This window comes from Vanessa atalanta, chromosome 23 (assembly GCF_905147765.1).
Source record: "Vanessa atalanta chromosome 23, ilVanAtal1.2, whole genome shotgun sequence".
NCBI classification, from domain to species: domain Eukaryota; kingdom Metazoa; phylum Arthropoda; class Insecta; order Lepidoptera; family Nymphalidae; genus Vanessa; species Vanessa atalanta.
In genome coordinates this window covers 3742553-3758584 of record NC_061893.1, presented here as the reverse complement: position 1 = coordinate 3758584, position 16032 = coordinate 3742553, and the positions used below count along the sequence as shown (strand labels likewise).

The 16032-nt window shown below is 33.2% G+C and overlaps 1 protein-coding gene across 2 annotated transcripts in view; it reads right to left on the bottom strand.

Moving 5' to 3' along the window:
* Positions 1–11577, bottom strand: part of LOC125073096 (cGMP-specific 3',5'-cyclic phosphodiesterase-like) — a 128807-nt gene extending 117230 nt beyond the window's left edge. For both annotated transcript variants that reach the window (XM_047683792.1, XM_047683791.1), the window contains exon 1: positions 11347–11577. The gene's annotated coding sequence lies outside the window, so the exon portion shown is untranslated. The remainder of the gene's footprint in view (positions 1–11346) is intronic.
* Positions 11578–16032: the final 4455 nt, after the last annotated feature.

Genomic DNA, 16032 nt, shown 5'->3' with positions numbered 1-16032 from the left:
TATACTACTGGCTGAAAATGCTGCTTTACCCGCGCGTAATGTTTAAAACTACCTATAAAACAAACCCCCTCCTATTCACCCCCACGAGGGTGAATTAAAAAAGTAGCCTGTTTTTAAATCGATTCAGCGATTTAAGCGTGAATAGTAAACAGACAGATTTTCATATTAGTATAGAAAAAAAAAAAATGTTACAATATTAGTTTAGATTTTAACAACAAACAAATTTAATACAGACGAAGACAGAAAAGAAAAAGTTACGTTACACTGTTGATCTATTTTGCCTTTTGTAGGTAAGGCGGCCAATTTATTGCAACCGATGTCGATCGGTGGACAGTTATGTGGAAAAATGTATTTCATTTTTATAATTACACACAAATTTTAAGAAGAAAACTGTATTTTATGGTACAGGTAGGTGAAACGCAAATGGGCCTGATGGTAAGTGGACACCATCGCCCATAGACATTGGCGCCGTAAGAAATATTAAACATTCCTTACATCGCCAATGCGCCACCAAACATGGAAACAAAGATGTTAGGTCCCTCGTGCCTTTTTCACTGGCTCACTCGTAGTTCAAATCGAAACGCAACAATATTGCTGTTTGATGGTAGAATATCTGAAGAGTGGGTGGTAGCTTGCTGAAAGCAATATCACAAAGTAAACCGAGTTACAACCTTCACGGTCTCCATCATTGATCACGATCTTGGCCTCCTAGTCTCAATCATTTAGTTTTGAATAAAGTACACATAAAAATGTATTACACAGAGTAAATCGAATAGTGACATTTAAAAATGACGATGATGTAAAACTAGGATGATCAAAACAGATCATCTAACACTGTATTTTATATCCACGATAACAATAAAACCCATATAATTATATCATAAATATGTAATTCGCGTGCAAACATACGTGTGATGCCCGCTTAACTCGATGACTTGATTTGGTCAACATTTTTCTTCATTGCACCATAGAAAATTGAACTTTCCTGCTTTATTATAAAGTTGAAATTTAATCGCAATGCCCCATGATCGCTTAATATATGAATTGACATACCTTTTATTTCTTCAAGGTAAGTGGTTTGCGAATTATCGATAAAAACTAACACAAGTTCGTCAACATACGAGTGACCGAACGCAAGGTCTATTTTATTAGAATCGTTATGAAACATTTGTAATCATTTCACTTTTGTTTTGTATTTTGTAACTTTTTATCAGTGACGGAAATATAACAATAATAAAATAAAACAAATAAATAAAATAAAACAAATAAATATATAAAATACTTTGATCTATTTTAAGCAATACTTAAGGTTAAAGTTAGGCTTGTCTGTGTGTTCTCAGAACTCCGAGAAATTCGTTCTAGGCATTTAAGGCCGTAATAGACGGGTCGACCGTCGAGGCATCACAGTAGTAAGTAAGCCAGTCCTCCAAAGAGACGGAGTAAAATCGCTGAATTTTGGAAAGTATCCTTGAACACATAGAAACGCGTAAATCGCGTTTGTGCCGAAAAAAGTTTTTTATGACTGTCTGAATTGTTGCTATCTACTCTACTTATTATACCGTTGGAACAGTTAATTAATCGTTAGCTAGTAACATCTGACGGGGCAAGAAGTAATATTATATTTATCACAGTTTATGAATGAAGTATGGACTCATTTGCGCGTCTGCTGCATGTAGTTACAGCAGTATAATAGAACTCTTGATCCCGTCGCCCACGCTTGAACTTTATACCCTTTAAGAAGTCCTGTAAAATATGAAGCTGCATCTAAACTTAGCTGGTTTTATTTGCGGCAGACCGTCATTGCGTATTGCATCCACTACGCTGAAAGAAATTCTAAGCATAATTTAAGCACATTATAACATAGCATGCTCTAATTTGGACCCAGTTTTTACACTAGTCCACTATTCCCGGCAACAGTTACGTCGTTTCTACGGATGATATGTGATATCGATGTACTAATGGTAGTGTTATTTACAATAGAATGTTCTTACATGTTTCAAAAACAACGAACAGCTAAATTTTTAGCGATAATCGCAACAATCCCGCAACATCTGCGGCTTAGCGCGCAACCGACATTAAAATTGCAGGCCGACGTCAAAGCCTTTAAAGCCCGCGGCATATTGTGTTGATGCGCCTTCATAAGTATAATAGTTTCAGCGCCGTTTATAATACGAAAGTGTTAATAATAAGCCGTGAGAAAGTGTGACTCTGATTAAAACGATGCTTGTATATTTTTGCTATATATACACATACAATTATTTTTAATTGCTATTCATTTTCAGCTACCTTTAGCTCATGGAATACTTTCTACTTAAAAGCTTTATCTGCAGCCACTTAAAGTCCCTGCGCTATAGGTACTTTATTTTATTTAGGTACGATAATGTTTTACTTTTAAAATTTTTTCTCATCATTCATTGATTATATCGAAGGAATTGCATAAAAAATTAAATACTCGTAAATACTTTAACTATTGAACAGATGTACCGTTTACGGAGTCTGTTCGGTGTGTGTGTGTTGGTTAATAATAGATCTAATAAAGAATTTATCCAACACAACAGTTTATAATAAATTATCTCTTTTCATTTTAATTTAATTGTAATTACGAAATTAATTTTAAACATAAATTAAGTAACATGAAAAAACAAAGGTTCCCTCGATCAAATGTCAATTTTGAGCGCGATCAATTGGCCCATATTAGAGCTTAACTTGTTGTGTAACGAGGAGAATTTGTTTTTTAACGGATCTATAAAAGTACATTGTACATAGTATAATTGTACACCAAGCTGTAGTATAATGCATATGCCTATAGACACAATAAAAATAACCCTTTTATAATATTTTTTTTAGCATTAGCAGCCTGTAAATTTTCCAGAATTTCGTTGAAATTAGACACATGCAGGTTTCCTCACGATGTTTTCCTTCACCGCCGAGCACGAGATGAATTATAAACACAAATTAAGCACATGACAATTCAGTGGTGCCTGCCTTGGTTTGAACCCGAAATCATCGGTTAAGATGCACGCGTTCTAACCACTGCGCCATCTTTTATAATAATCTATACAATTAAGCATCAGCAAAGAAACATTAGAAGTAAGATTTTACCTGTAGGTATAAACGAATAGATCTTCAATTATTCGATGGTATATGTGCGATGTAAAAGCCGCGTGTTCAATCCTAACATCTATAAACGTCTATACTATTATATTTACTAATATTATAAATGCGAAAGTAACTCTGTCTGTCTGTCACGCTTTCACGGTCTAACCACTAAAGCTGATTTGATAAAATTTGTTATGAAGCAAGCTTGAACTCCATGGTCCCTACCATGGGCTACTTTTTTGCCTAACACTTAAAAGCGAGCGAATTAACCGTGGGCGACAATTAGTTGAAATTATCCATAAAAAATACGTTTAATACTTAGATTAAAATTTCGTTATATTAATGTTAATATTTAAAACATATATTGACAACTGATATATATAATAAATATATTATATTAAGGTATATTTATTCATTTGTTAGATTAAAGCATAAACTATACATGCTTTATCGAAATATATTAAGATAATCTATACGTGAAAAAGTCGAGAGCAGTACTCTTCAACACTGAAATATTTTAATAAAGTGAATCTACCTACGCATTTGTAACTATTGATTTAACTGATAAGATATGTATACTCAGCCCATATGGTTATGTAAGCAAATAATCAGTCGTAAGCGGTCTATCTATCTATTCAGTCAACGGTAATCCCCTAGACATACGAGGTCTTTCCCGATGGCTGTTAAAGCATCCAATCAGGTCCCGCCAAGTTGTTCAAGTGATAGCCGAACTACGGCTTCCAACTCAGGACTCGTCTGCTTTAAAGGCAAATAAAGATAAACATAACCAGACTACTGCCGCTTGAGTCAGTATTTCCAGTTCTTCTCTGCATAAGTTTATTTTTTGATTTCAGCCTTCAAAGTTACTCTGAGTATATCTTGATGTATAGCACCGCAAGATGTATAGCATATCTGTTCTCAAGGTTGGTGGCGTATTGGCGATGTAAGGTTTGGTTAACATTTCTTACGGTACCAATATTTATAGGTTGTGGTGACCACTTATCATAAAGTGGCCTATTTGCCAGTCCACCTATCTATGCTATAAAAATCATCCAACGTTTCGGCGCCGTATGTTGTTGGCAGTAGACAAAGGATCAGCTTCATTTGTGCTATTTTTTTAACATCTGTAGAATTATCAATGACTTTTTTATCATTACGTGTATACCGCTATTCCATTTATTTGGAATATGTCCAACAGTTAGAAATGAATTTGGCAGACTTTTATGAAGGTAATACCTGACGTCAAACCACTCGGGACTGCTTTGACGGTGGATTGGTACTGCTCTTACGATTTCTAAAATGGATTGGCTCTATTCTATTCAACCAGAACGAAAGAGTAGGATATAATATTCAAATGTTTATCCAACTTGGCCAATATTGTAACCGTCGGACGTTGGGTCAAATTTATTCGTAACCAGTATAGCCGATAACAAACAGATGTTCTATCTAATGTGATCTGATCATATTCTTATCAGTACTTCTCCCAACGTACCCCAGAGAGCAAGATAAGATGCTGATCTTGGCAACTTTATTTATATTATTGTTTTAATATATTATATAAACCTGACGGCTGAGTTATTGCAACGGCTACCGCAACTATTTCTGCACTAACGATGGCGGTTTAGTCCTATAACAAATATATTCAGACCTTCATTACAGGATTTCCTAATCGAGGCTGCTGAGAAAACCGTGTTTATTAGTTACTTTATTTAATTGTGAATACAATTATTTAAAGTAACTACTGAGTGGAAACTACTAACGAGTAGTAGAAAACATCAAATATCGTATTATTTGCAGTAATTTACATTAGTCTAAAATGTCAAGATTTTTTTTTAATATAAAAACCGGTAGCTAATTGATCATTATACTGTTATAGAAAGAGGATTTTTTCCACAAATAACAACACATCTCAGATACAAAGTTTGCGTTACACTGGCGGTGCAAGGAATAATTTCTCTCCGAGGCAATGTCTATGAACATTACCTGTATTGAGCATGAGACACTCCTTTGCAACTTCCAATTTTAAATTAAAACAAAATTTCGTTCAGTTGATACCATTATTATAATAAAATAAATTTATATGAAATTGTTATCGCAGACAAATACAAGTACTGTTTCCATGATTTGATAAGTTATTGTATTACACCGCGCAGTTATCCCCTTATCTGTAACAATAAACCGTATCATTGAGTTCACTCATGGCAAGTATTTGGTGTTACTTGTGTCTCTACTCGTCTACATTAAGTTCCGTTTTGCACCCACAGGGCATATAATACCACAAAATTATTATTCAAAAGATAACAAAGTAAATAGTGTTATGCAAATTCACTCGTGGTTTTAACATTATGGTTCCCAAAAGGGGTATTAAATGCTACATTGTATTCCATATAAAGATAAAAAATATAGAATATTTTACTGTGACTTTTTTCTAATTCACTTTTATAGATAATCTATTTGATCTATTATATACTCCCAGTGGGGACATTTAAATGATACGCTGGACTCTATGATAGATCAAGATTTATTACAATTGGATTAATTGCGTTTTTTTCGTAGCAATTATTACATAACAGTTGTATTATGCGTATAATAATTTTATTATTGAAATGTCCAATAAACCTAATGTTATGTGATACGCGATTGATTGATCTTCTAAAGGTTGTCTGCGGTCGCTCTATTCGCGATAAGGCCAAATTTGTAGACGGTTATTTCCATACAAATTTCACTATTGCCATTAAAATAATAAATAATTTGACAGAAGCATTTGTTTTTTAAAAAAAATGTTTGGCCAAATGTTGGTCACGTCTTCTGTCTATTGCGCCATCTTGGCTGTGAGTTTTTATTGTAATTAAATATTTGTATACCTATAACTGATATTTACTGTTCTTGAAATTACTACTAGTCCTTTCTGCAAGCTAGTCTGGGTATGTACCGCAATTATCACTATTCTACCACCAAACAGCAGTAGTCAGTATTGTTGTGTAGGTTTGAAGAGCCAGTTTAACTACAGGCACAAGGACCACACATCTTAATTCCCAAGGTCGGTAGAGCAGTGGATGTTTATATTTTTTACAGAGCTAATGTTTATGGGCGGTGATGAATACCTACCATCAGGTGGCCCATTTGCCCATCCGACTACAAATTATAAAATAAAAAAATCATCATCAACCAAATGATCAACGCGCTATATTCAAACAAAGTAAAAATTAAGCAAATTTAGAGAGACAGCGTGACAAGACAAAGGTCTTACGATACCTCTTAAAATATTAAAGATTTACTAGGACCACATTTTACTGGACTCTAATTTGAGGTAAAGCTTGTTTATTTACAATACGGAACTGCCGTGCCGTGATAAATTCTACACCCTTTTTATATTTCAATTACCTTAAGTAACATTTTATTACCCATAGTTAGTGTAATGAATGCCCGTTTAGACTTTATAAATAATTTCCTGTAAACGAGCTTTAGTTTGCGTACATTATATGCCAGAATGAATTTCAAAACTTTTGACATAATAAATAACATTATGAATGAAGGCTTTATTAACTCGTCTTTGAGTTATGCACAGGATTATTATTATTATATTCAAGTGCACAGATGTGCCCAAATACTAGTATACGCTCTTTCTCTTTTTTGGATCCGATTCTAAATTCAAATCCGTATATAGATCTATTTACTCAGGAAATTGCACACATTGATAAATATATGTATTGTAATTTGTATTTTTTTGGTGTCCGTTTATTTAACTTAATCGCCTCATGCACACTAAGAAATCTTGTTAGTACGAGCGCACTCAACCTAAAGCATGCCGATACTTTAACGTGGAGGGGCGCGCCTTGGTAAGTGAACAGATTAAAATCAAATAATAAATAAACTTTAAGAGTCAAAAATATGACCATTCCAGTATAAATATACGCGTACACCGATTTGCATTTTTTCTTAAATAACGAATATACTTAACTAAAACTTTATCAAAATACAGCTTCACTGCGAAATAAATAGATACATTGCATAATTTAACAATTTAAAAGCGATATTCTTTGTTACATTAATAAAAATTCGAAGCTACGCAATGTTAGTCTAGATTTTCAATTTATTATTCCATATTTTTGTCAAGCGTTTTTGTAGGGTTCCGTACTCAAAAGTTAAAAACGAGGCCCGAGGACTTTGCTGTTTGTCCGTCCGTCCGTCTGTGTGTCACCAGGCTGTATCTCAAAAACCGCCAAAGCTAGACAGTTGAAATTTTCACAAATTATGTATTTCTGTCGCCGCTATAACAACAAATACTAAATACAATAAATGGGTGTACTTACTGTTGTTTACCTAGTCAATGGTATGGAACTGTTCGTGCGCGAGACCGCCTCAAACTAGGCCAGATTTAAAAAAAAAAAAATTATGGATTATATTTATTTTGTCAAAAACATGTCACAAAAATAGGTTTATTCGTTCTTAGGGTATCGTATTAGAATGAAAAATCAGTAGTTTTTTTAAATTGTAAAATATTTTATGTATATATATATATATATTTGATATCAGTCAAGAAGCCAGCTAGTGGCCCTTAAATATATATTTATTTACAATTGCTAAATTTGTATCTCCATAGAAATATTCTCCGTGCCTTTAGTATCAACAGAATCTATCATTAATTTGTATTTTATTTTTGTGTGCCTGTATATTTTTAATACCAGGCAGCATCAAAATTTAAGTTTGATCACAACAACTTAATGGTTGCCTAGTGTAAGATCTAAGCGATAGAGCGAAGTTCAAGGGAAATGTTGCGCTTTAAACCAATTTACTGAACCATCGTAAAGCTTTTAATCCGTTAGAACCATTCGTCCTTCTTCTATATATATCTATAAAAAAGTGGAACAGTAACCGCCTGTTAATTCATTGCTGGTTAAACGTCTCCCCTCCATTTTGAGGATTTTTTTTATTAATATTGCAACATCTACAAATTTAAGCGTATATTTAATAGGCATATGGCACTTCCGATGTATTAATGAAGCATTTTAAGATAATACGAAAAAGATCGAAATATGTCCGATTGTGACGTTTATAGACGTCACGGCCTAGTCGAGATGGCGTACAACGCGTGATTGACGAGCTAGTACTTCCGATTTTTAGGGTTTCGTAGACAAATTGCAGGAAACGGAACCCTTATGGATTCGTCATGTATGTCTGTCTGTCTGTCCGTCTGTCCGTCCGTCCGTCCGTATGTCACAGGCACTTTTTTCCGAAACTATAAGAACTATACTGTTGAAAGTATTAATTAAGATAAGTAGATGTATTCTGTGATCCGCATTAAGATTTTCACACAAAAATAGAATAAAAAAACAAAAAAAAAATTGGGGTTCCTCATACTTAGAACTGAAACTCATCTATGGATAGGTCTTCAAAAATGATAGTTTGCGCGAGAGACACTTCCAAAGTGGTAAAATGTAAATACCCCCCCCCCCTGTAACTTCTAAAATAAGAGAATAATAAAACTAAAAAAATTATGATGTACATTACCATGCCAACTTCTACCCAAAATTGGTTTGAACAGGATCTAGTAAGTAGTTTTTTTTTACTACGTCATAAATCGTAAACCGCAATTTACCTTTCATTCAATCAAATATAAAAAAAAAAAAACCATAAACATAAACCGTGGACCATTATTTTCTAATAATAAATCTGTAGGTGCCTATTAGTTTGTTTATCTATCACAAGCCTGTATGGGCTCGTATATAGTAAGATTATACTCAATGGTGAGGGAAACCGTCACATGCATCTGTTGTATGAAATACATGAGTCCTATTGAGAGGCGCGGTGGAATTACTAGACATGTATTATTAAAAAGAAATGTCCACCAACGCGTCTGTCTAACCGCTATAAACTAAAAACAACCGAGCGGATTTTAAGTTTTTCATTGATTTTTGAAGATGACTTAAAATCATGCCTGCTTCCCAGCAGGACTCACTGGCGTGCGCTGCGTAATCCAGTTACATTATTATATATAACAGCAGCGCGAGTCTGTAAGTTCTTTAATTCATTTCGTTTCTCACAAGTGAAATGTTGACAACTGATTTACAGTAATACGCAATTTAGATACGTGTATATTTCTATTTTATTTATATTGTATATTTAATTTTATATTTATAACAGTTAATGTGACATACCGGTATTTCTCAATCGTGTTCTGCGGTGAGATTCGAGTTTCTTGTTACAGAATAGCCCCACAGTTATGTGTACTTATCATATAAACGTTTTATGCACACCCTTATAATACCCGTGCGAAGTCAGGACGGATAATGTGTTATAATCCTCAAAGGTATCTCGCTGGTTTTCATCTTTATGGTATCTTGTATGAACGAATATCGTTTACATAAATTATATGTTTTTATTTTAAGTTACATACAGATAGGCATTTTTCTTTTCTATCCCTTTAGGCCTGGAAGGCATTGTAATCTCAGTGATAAGGCCGCCTTTAGTATATATTTCATGCCTCTCATGATTAAATTACTTCGGTTTACAATAAATAACATTTGTACTGTATTAAAATTGGGCATTTTTTAATAACTTCGAGTAGTGCCAAGAGAGATGAAATTTTGCGAATCATTCCCAATTCTTCTTAATATAAAAGTAGTAAACTTCTATTCTTACATAAACACTAATTTAATTAAAATATACTGTTCGAAAAAATTTAAAAAGTATCCAATTAATAATTTTTCCGATACTTAAAACTTGAGACCAAACTCGTAATAACAAAATATGCTGAAAACCTTTGAAGGAAACTGAAACATTTTTACACGCATTTAACATTAATATAAATCGGACGCATAAGTGCTTCTATAAAATTATTATAATAGACGGCCCAGTGGTTGAATACGTCACGAACCCAAACACCACTGAAAAAAGGTTAATTATGTTTGTAATGCGTGGTGGAATAATCTCCAAATCTTCGACTCTAAAAGGAATGGAGACATTTAGTCTATAATTGCAACGTAATCTATACTAATATTATATATACAAAAGTATACTCTGTCTGTATGGCACTCTGTCTGTTGGTCTTTCATACCAAACCACTGCAATGAAGTTGATGAAATTTAGCTACTTTCTATGCCTAGCATCGGACGACTAAACGACGAATAACTTTAAAAAAAAATAATGACAGAAAATTCCAACCTTCGATTTTAAAATTCAAAATCATATAGTCTTCGTGTATCTATGGCTACAGCTGTGCAATTTAATAAAAATAATATTATATTTTACTGAGCTCTATAATAATATATATATCAAGTACTCCACTTGTAGTTCTCTATTTGTTTACTAATGATAACAAATCACTCAGCTAAGCCAGATACTTTAAACATAAAATAATAGTGAAATAGGAACTCTTTGGTTATTTTTTTTAAATAGGTTGCATTCGAAATTCAATGTCGGTTTTAGGATATTTGGGTTTATTTGATTACAAACTGTCAGATTTAGGTATGAGATATTATTTAGACCATATTTTTTGATTACCGAATAAAAAAAACAAGATTTATAGAATATATTAAATCTTTAATTATTAAAAAAAAATCTTGTATCTAGATTTGCCTATAAACTAATTTAAAAACAATATATTTTCCAATCAAAAAACACTTTGAATTTCGAATGTTGTTTTAAAAAAAATAACCAAAGATAAATAGCTAATTCAAGAAGCCAATATACGTCACACTTTTAATAATAATAATCAATGTCATTTATTTAATTGAATTACCTGAACAGCGGTTAATGCACTCTGTGTAATTATTTAGCTGTTGTGACATAATACGATAATATATGCACTAACGAGTAAATTACGTCGAATAATACAAGTATTCTAAAGATCAATTAAAGAGAAAGATCTAACATGATTTCAATGTTGATATTTGCATCGAATCAATTAAATATTTGATGTTTTTCCTTGTCATAATACGAATATCATACCGGCGTTAAACACGTAATATTTTGACGACTGCCTCTCATACTTTGTTTATCATTTTTAGTACTTTAATTTTGTTACTTATACAAAGTATTCTTTTAAATAGAATTGTGCAACACTTTATGAAATGTTTCGTTTAGCGAAGTGTTCTTAACTTGACATGGCTAACATTTATTTTTATAAACAACACTTCTCTTTTTATAACCACTCGGCGTGACCTATCAATGGTCACCAGCTGAAATTGTGACGGCAATTACATAACAAAATGACACACTAAGAGCAAAATAAATGAAACTACTTACTTTTGCTGAAAATTCTATGTAACCCCTCGAACAGATCGCATTACACGGTGCGGTATTGACGCGGCGCTAACAATAACAAGCCGAGGTTGTGCTGTATCGTCACAGGTATGTCAAAACAAAACACAAGCAGGCAATTTGAATTCACACGCGATTTTATTTAAGAATTTTCGTTATCGGTTCACGCGGTTAGGGCAACGCCGAAACGGCGAGCGTTCTCTCCCAATAGCGGTCGGAGGCAGACTGAAGGCTCTGGCCGAGGTGGACCGGGCCAATCATGAGTCCCCCCTCGCCTCTACGCCCGCCCAGGCACGCGGGCTGCGAACTACACACAGATTAAGTAATATAGGCCAAGTGCAGACACACCACGGTCTTTTGATATAGTAACTAAGAACATCCTTTTCCTGGTATAGTACAATTGTCGTATCGTTCTTTTTAAAGCATTCAAATTTTTCCTACAATACATTTTCGTAGAATGATATTTTATTTGAATACATAAATCACTTTTAAATTAATATATTGTATTAGTAAGGAAGACAATAAGGAAACTTATTACCTGAGTTACATACTTATATTTGGTACTTGTATGTAATACTTATTGATAAGGTTAATTTAAATATTTATTCCGATACTAATATGAAATAGCTGATAATAGTAAATAGAGCGCTAAACTATCATGACATTAACACGTTTAGTTTTAAATTTGTGACACATCTAAAAATATTTAATCTTTGCAGCAGAACGACTCCCCACTGTTTTTGATCAGGCTTAAAAGTATGTTTCATTCATGAAACAATTAGCCTCAGGGCATTTTCTACAGACTACCTCATATTTGTCATCATCTTAAAATGTCGAAGTTGAAACCAATTTCGTTTTAAAAATATCGCCAAAAATGCTGTATGTGTTAAAGGTTTTTGTGTTAGTTTCCAAGAAAATAATAACGTTATTATTGTTTATTAAAAAGTGTTTTTGGCTTATAAGTCTGATAAAATGATGAAATTTATTATGGAATTTTTAAACTTCGAACATAATGTGTTTAAACTTTTACATTACGGTTTCTCGTAATAAAAAAAACAACAGTGTGTGTGTAGACTGAGTGTCACGTGATTTTTTGTAGTTTTAAGTAAATATTTTAGAAAAGTTTTAAAACATTTGTAAGGCATATTGGATATAAAGGAAATTATTTTAAAAAAAGTAGAAAATTCTCATTAAAAACTCCCAGTCCATACAAACATAAATAAAAAACTATTATAGGTAATATTTACTTGCCATGCCTTTTCGAAAAAACAAACACTGATATTTTTATAAAAAAGAAATAGTACTGGCTGTATGAGATGTGTGCTAGGAATAACAGTTTGGGCTCGGTCCGGTCTCCGTTCAAAACCATGACAAAGAACAATCGTTATATCGTCGTATCAAAATTACTGATTCACTTTTTTTATAGAATAATTGACCACCTGATTGTTAGTGGTCACCACTAGCCATAGACTTTAATGCTGTAAGAAATATAAATCATTCCTTACATCGCTAATGCGCCACGAACCTTGGGAACTAAGTTGTTATGTTCCTTGTGTCACACTCACCATCCAAACCAGACACAAAAATTTAATAATTACTGTGTTGCGGTAGAATATCTGATGAGTAGGTGGTATTCAGCCAAACAGGCTTGTACAAAGCCAAACTCCAAGTAAAAGGAGTATCTAATTTACCAACTGAGCAAATCCGTAGGTGTTCTAGAAAAATATCTTATTTAGAAATTTATTTATTTACGATATAATTATTTTTATGGAACACTAAAAAAGTTATCGAGTTGGTCTGTCAAGGGATTCTCTGTAGATTCTCATATCATAAATCAGATCATAAATCACGACGAATTTTTCCTTTATTTTGTATCGTGTTACGTAAATACATACAACTACCAATCTATTTGATCGTTTCGTTGGTTCTTTGGTTAGCTTATAGACCTAGGTTAATTCCCAGATCGGGCCAGAAGAAACTGTTTTTTTTTTGTTCTGAGGAATTCAACCATAGTAGCCACTCTTAACCAGTATTAATATTTTCTGAATGACTTTTGAAGAAACGTGAAATAATATTTAACACAAAAGCTGGTTAAAACACGAGAGTTAACCTCATCTTAAAAAAATTGAAAATTGTTGCCAAGCACCATGTTCATATACTCATCGGTAAAGGAAAACACCAAGAGGAAATCTGCATTTGTCGGATGACAATCTGCCACATACGTATCAACCAAGCTACATTGGAGGTATGACTTATAGCCTTCTCTTCAAAAAGTGATGAGGCCTTATGAGGCACGAATGTGGAATGTTTACAGGCTTTAATGTCCTCACCGAGTAGGATACCTTCGCTCATTTAACCCTTCGCTTACTTGGTGCTAGGGCTTTGTCAAACCCGTCTGGATAGGAATCCTCATATATTCTACTACCAAACAGCAATATTTATTATTGTTTTGTTCCAACTAAAGGAGGAGGCATAACTGATGAAAAGTGACAACCACCGCCCATGGTAATCTGTAACACCGGTAAGCTAGCAGGTGCGTTGCCGGCCTTTAAGGAAGGAGTACGCTCTTTTCTTGATTCTGTACTAGAGACATAACGTCTTAATCTGTGACATTGACGTGAGGAATGGTTAAAATTATTTACGGTGCCAATATCAATAACCATTACCATCAGGTGGTCCATTTGTTCATACGCCTCCCTATGTTATAACAAAAAAAGAAACTAGCCAGTTATTCATGTCAACGTGTCGCTTACCACAGCATCTAAAATGTTCCTCGTCCGTGTAATACGTAATTACATACTTAATTACTACTAACATATGGTATAATAGTAAATTAGTAATAGCCCAATGAACTCTTTTTTGTAGCGTAGAACATTTCATACGAAGCATATCCATACGATCTTGTGGTAAGTATTAACAGAATGGGTGGGCCATTCTCTTTGAACAACTTACGCCATATTTGAAAAACATCATTCAAATACCTATCATCCATATCACTTTAACATCGCTGTTGTATGTATTCAAAATTGTTTCCCTGTATTTTAGTTTTTACACAAATACTTGTTAAATATTCATATTAAATATTTATTGATGCAATCCGCGGTCCCAGTATCACGTTGTTCGTGTCCGTACATGCTACGTTAACCTAATTATAAATTAAACACAGCTCGGTTAAGCTTACCGTTGCGATAATTACTTCTGTATAATTATAACAACGAATCATTTTAATAAATTACTAGTATCCATGATTATAATGTTATTATTTTAATTTTTGATTTATTATTTTTTTATTTGGGAAACATACAGTAAACAACACGTACACTATATAAAAATTAACCCGTGCACAAACCAATCAAGTTTCTACTAAAAACTAATTCATGTATAGCAGTAAACAAGCAAATTCAGTAAATTATACTAAATTGAGAATATCAAAATGTATCGGTATTTTGAGGTCACGCATGAGCGCTGGTGAGTGGTCACCTCCAGAGAATATGTTCCTGAACTTTATCCGCTCATATCAGATTTGCTGACTCATTGGATTCGAGGTTCAGGGAATAGAGAGTACACATAGAAAGTTGTGTTTGCGCACAAACACATGTATATGATAATACTACTTGTATATATGATAATATATTATGCCAGTTACACCCTTGAAAATAGCAATGATCAAAATCACTCAGGAGCGCAATATTACCGCCACAGATTATAAAACGAATGGCAAATGGAGCCTACGGAGCATATGACGCGTCTTTTTGTTAATAGGTCAAAAGTCACTTAGATTTTATCAATTATCAACATCTTAAAAAAAATTAAGTACCTATTAAACTACCAGGAATTAACATTCGCTTTTGGTTTTGTATTTGCTTTTGGTGCTACAATTTAGTGTTCCCGGCGCTTTATTAGTACTACATTTTTTATAGATTTAAAATAATTTCATGATAAACTATCTTAGAAATGAAACAGTCGTCTTGATAACGTTTTAAATAAAAAATATAAAGTTAATAATTGTTTTGTAAGTAAACAAAAATAATTGTCAGAAAACTTATAATCCAACCGAGTTCCTTTCACGTTTTTTAGTTCTAGATATTTCTGAATCTATTGTGGATTATCGACTGTTAGTTAAAAATGCTAAGTGTACATTTTTTTACATTTTATTTGTAAATATTTAAATTGTATTTAGTTTGGATGAAAATATATGAGGGTATTATTGACAACGTTATGCAAATGGGCCACGGCGACTGGTCACCATCTGGTAGGTCGTTTGTCCTTTTTTGTATTAATCAGACAATAACATACATTGTTTGTCGTGAGAGGAATCTACCAAAAGAGGACTGCTTTTTTGAAGTCGATTAAAAACATAATTGCTCGATTTTCGTAAAAGTAAAAAAAAAATGTACGTCATCAATGTTCATTACGGTTTAGTTAAATAATGAACATTGGATTACTTGGAGTAATAGTGTATAAACCTTTGTTAAAAGTATAACACCTCGCCTTATTACCTCTACTGGTGACAGGGGGGCTGGTTAATTTTTTGCCCGGAAGATCGGAATTACGATTCAACGGGGAAATGTTGCTAGCATTCTTGCTATCATTCCACGCAGTTATGATTTTTACATTAAGTATTTTTAATTTTACTTTGTATATTATATAATTAAGGACTTCATGTTAATA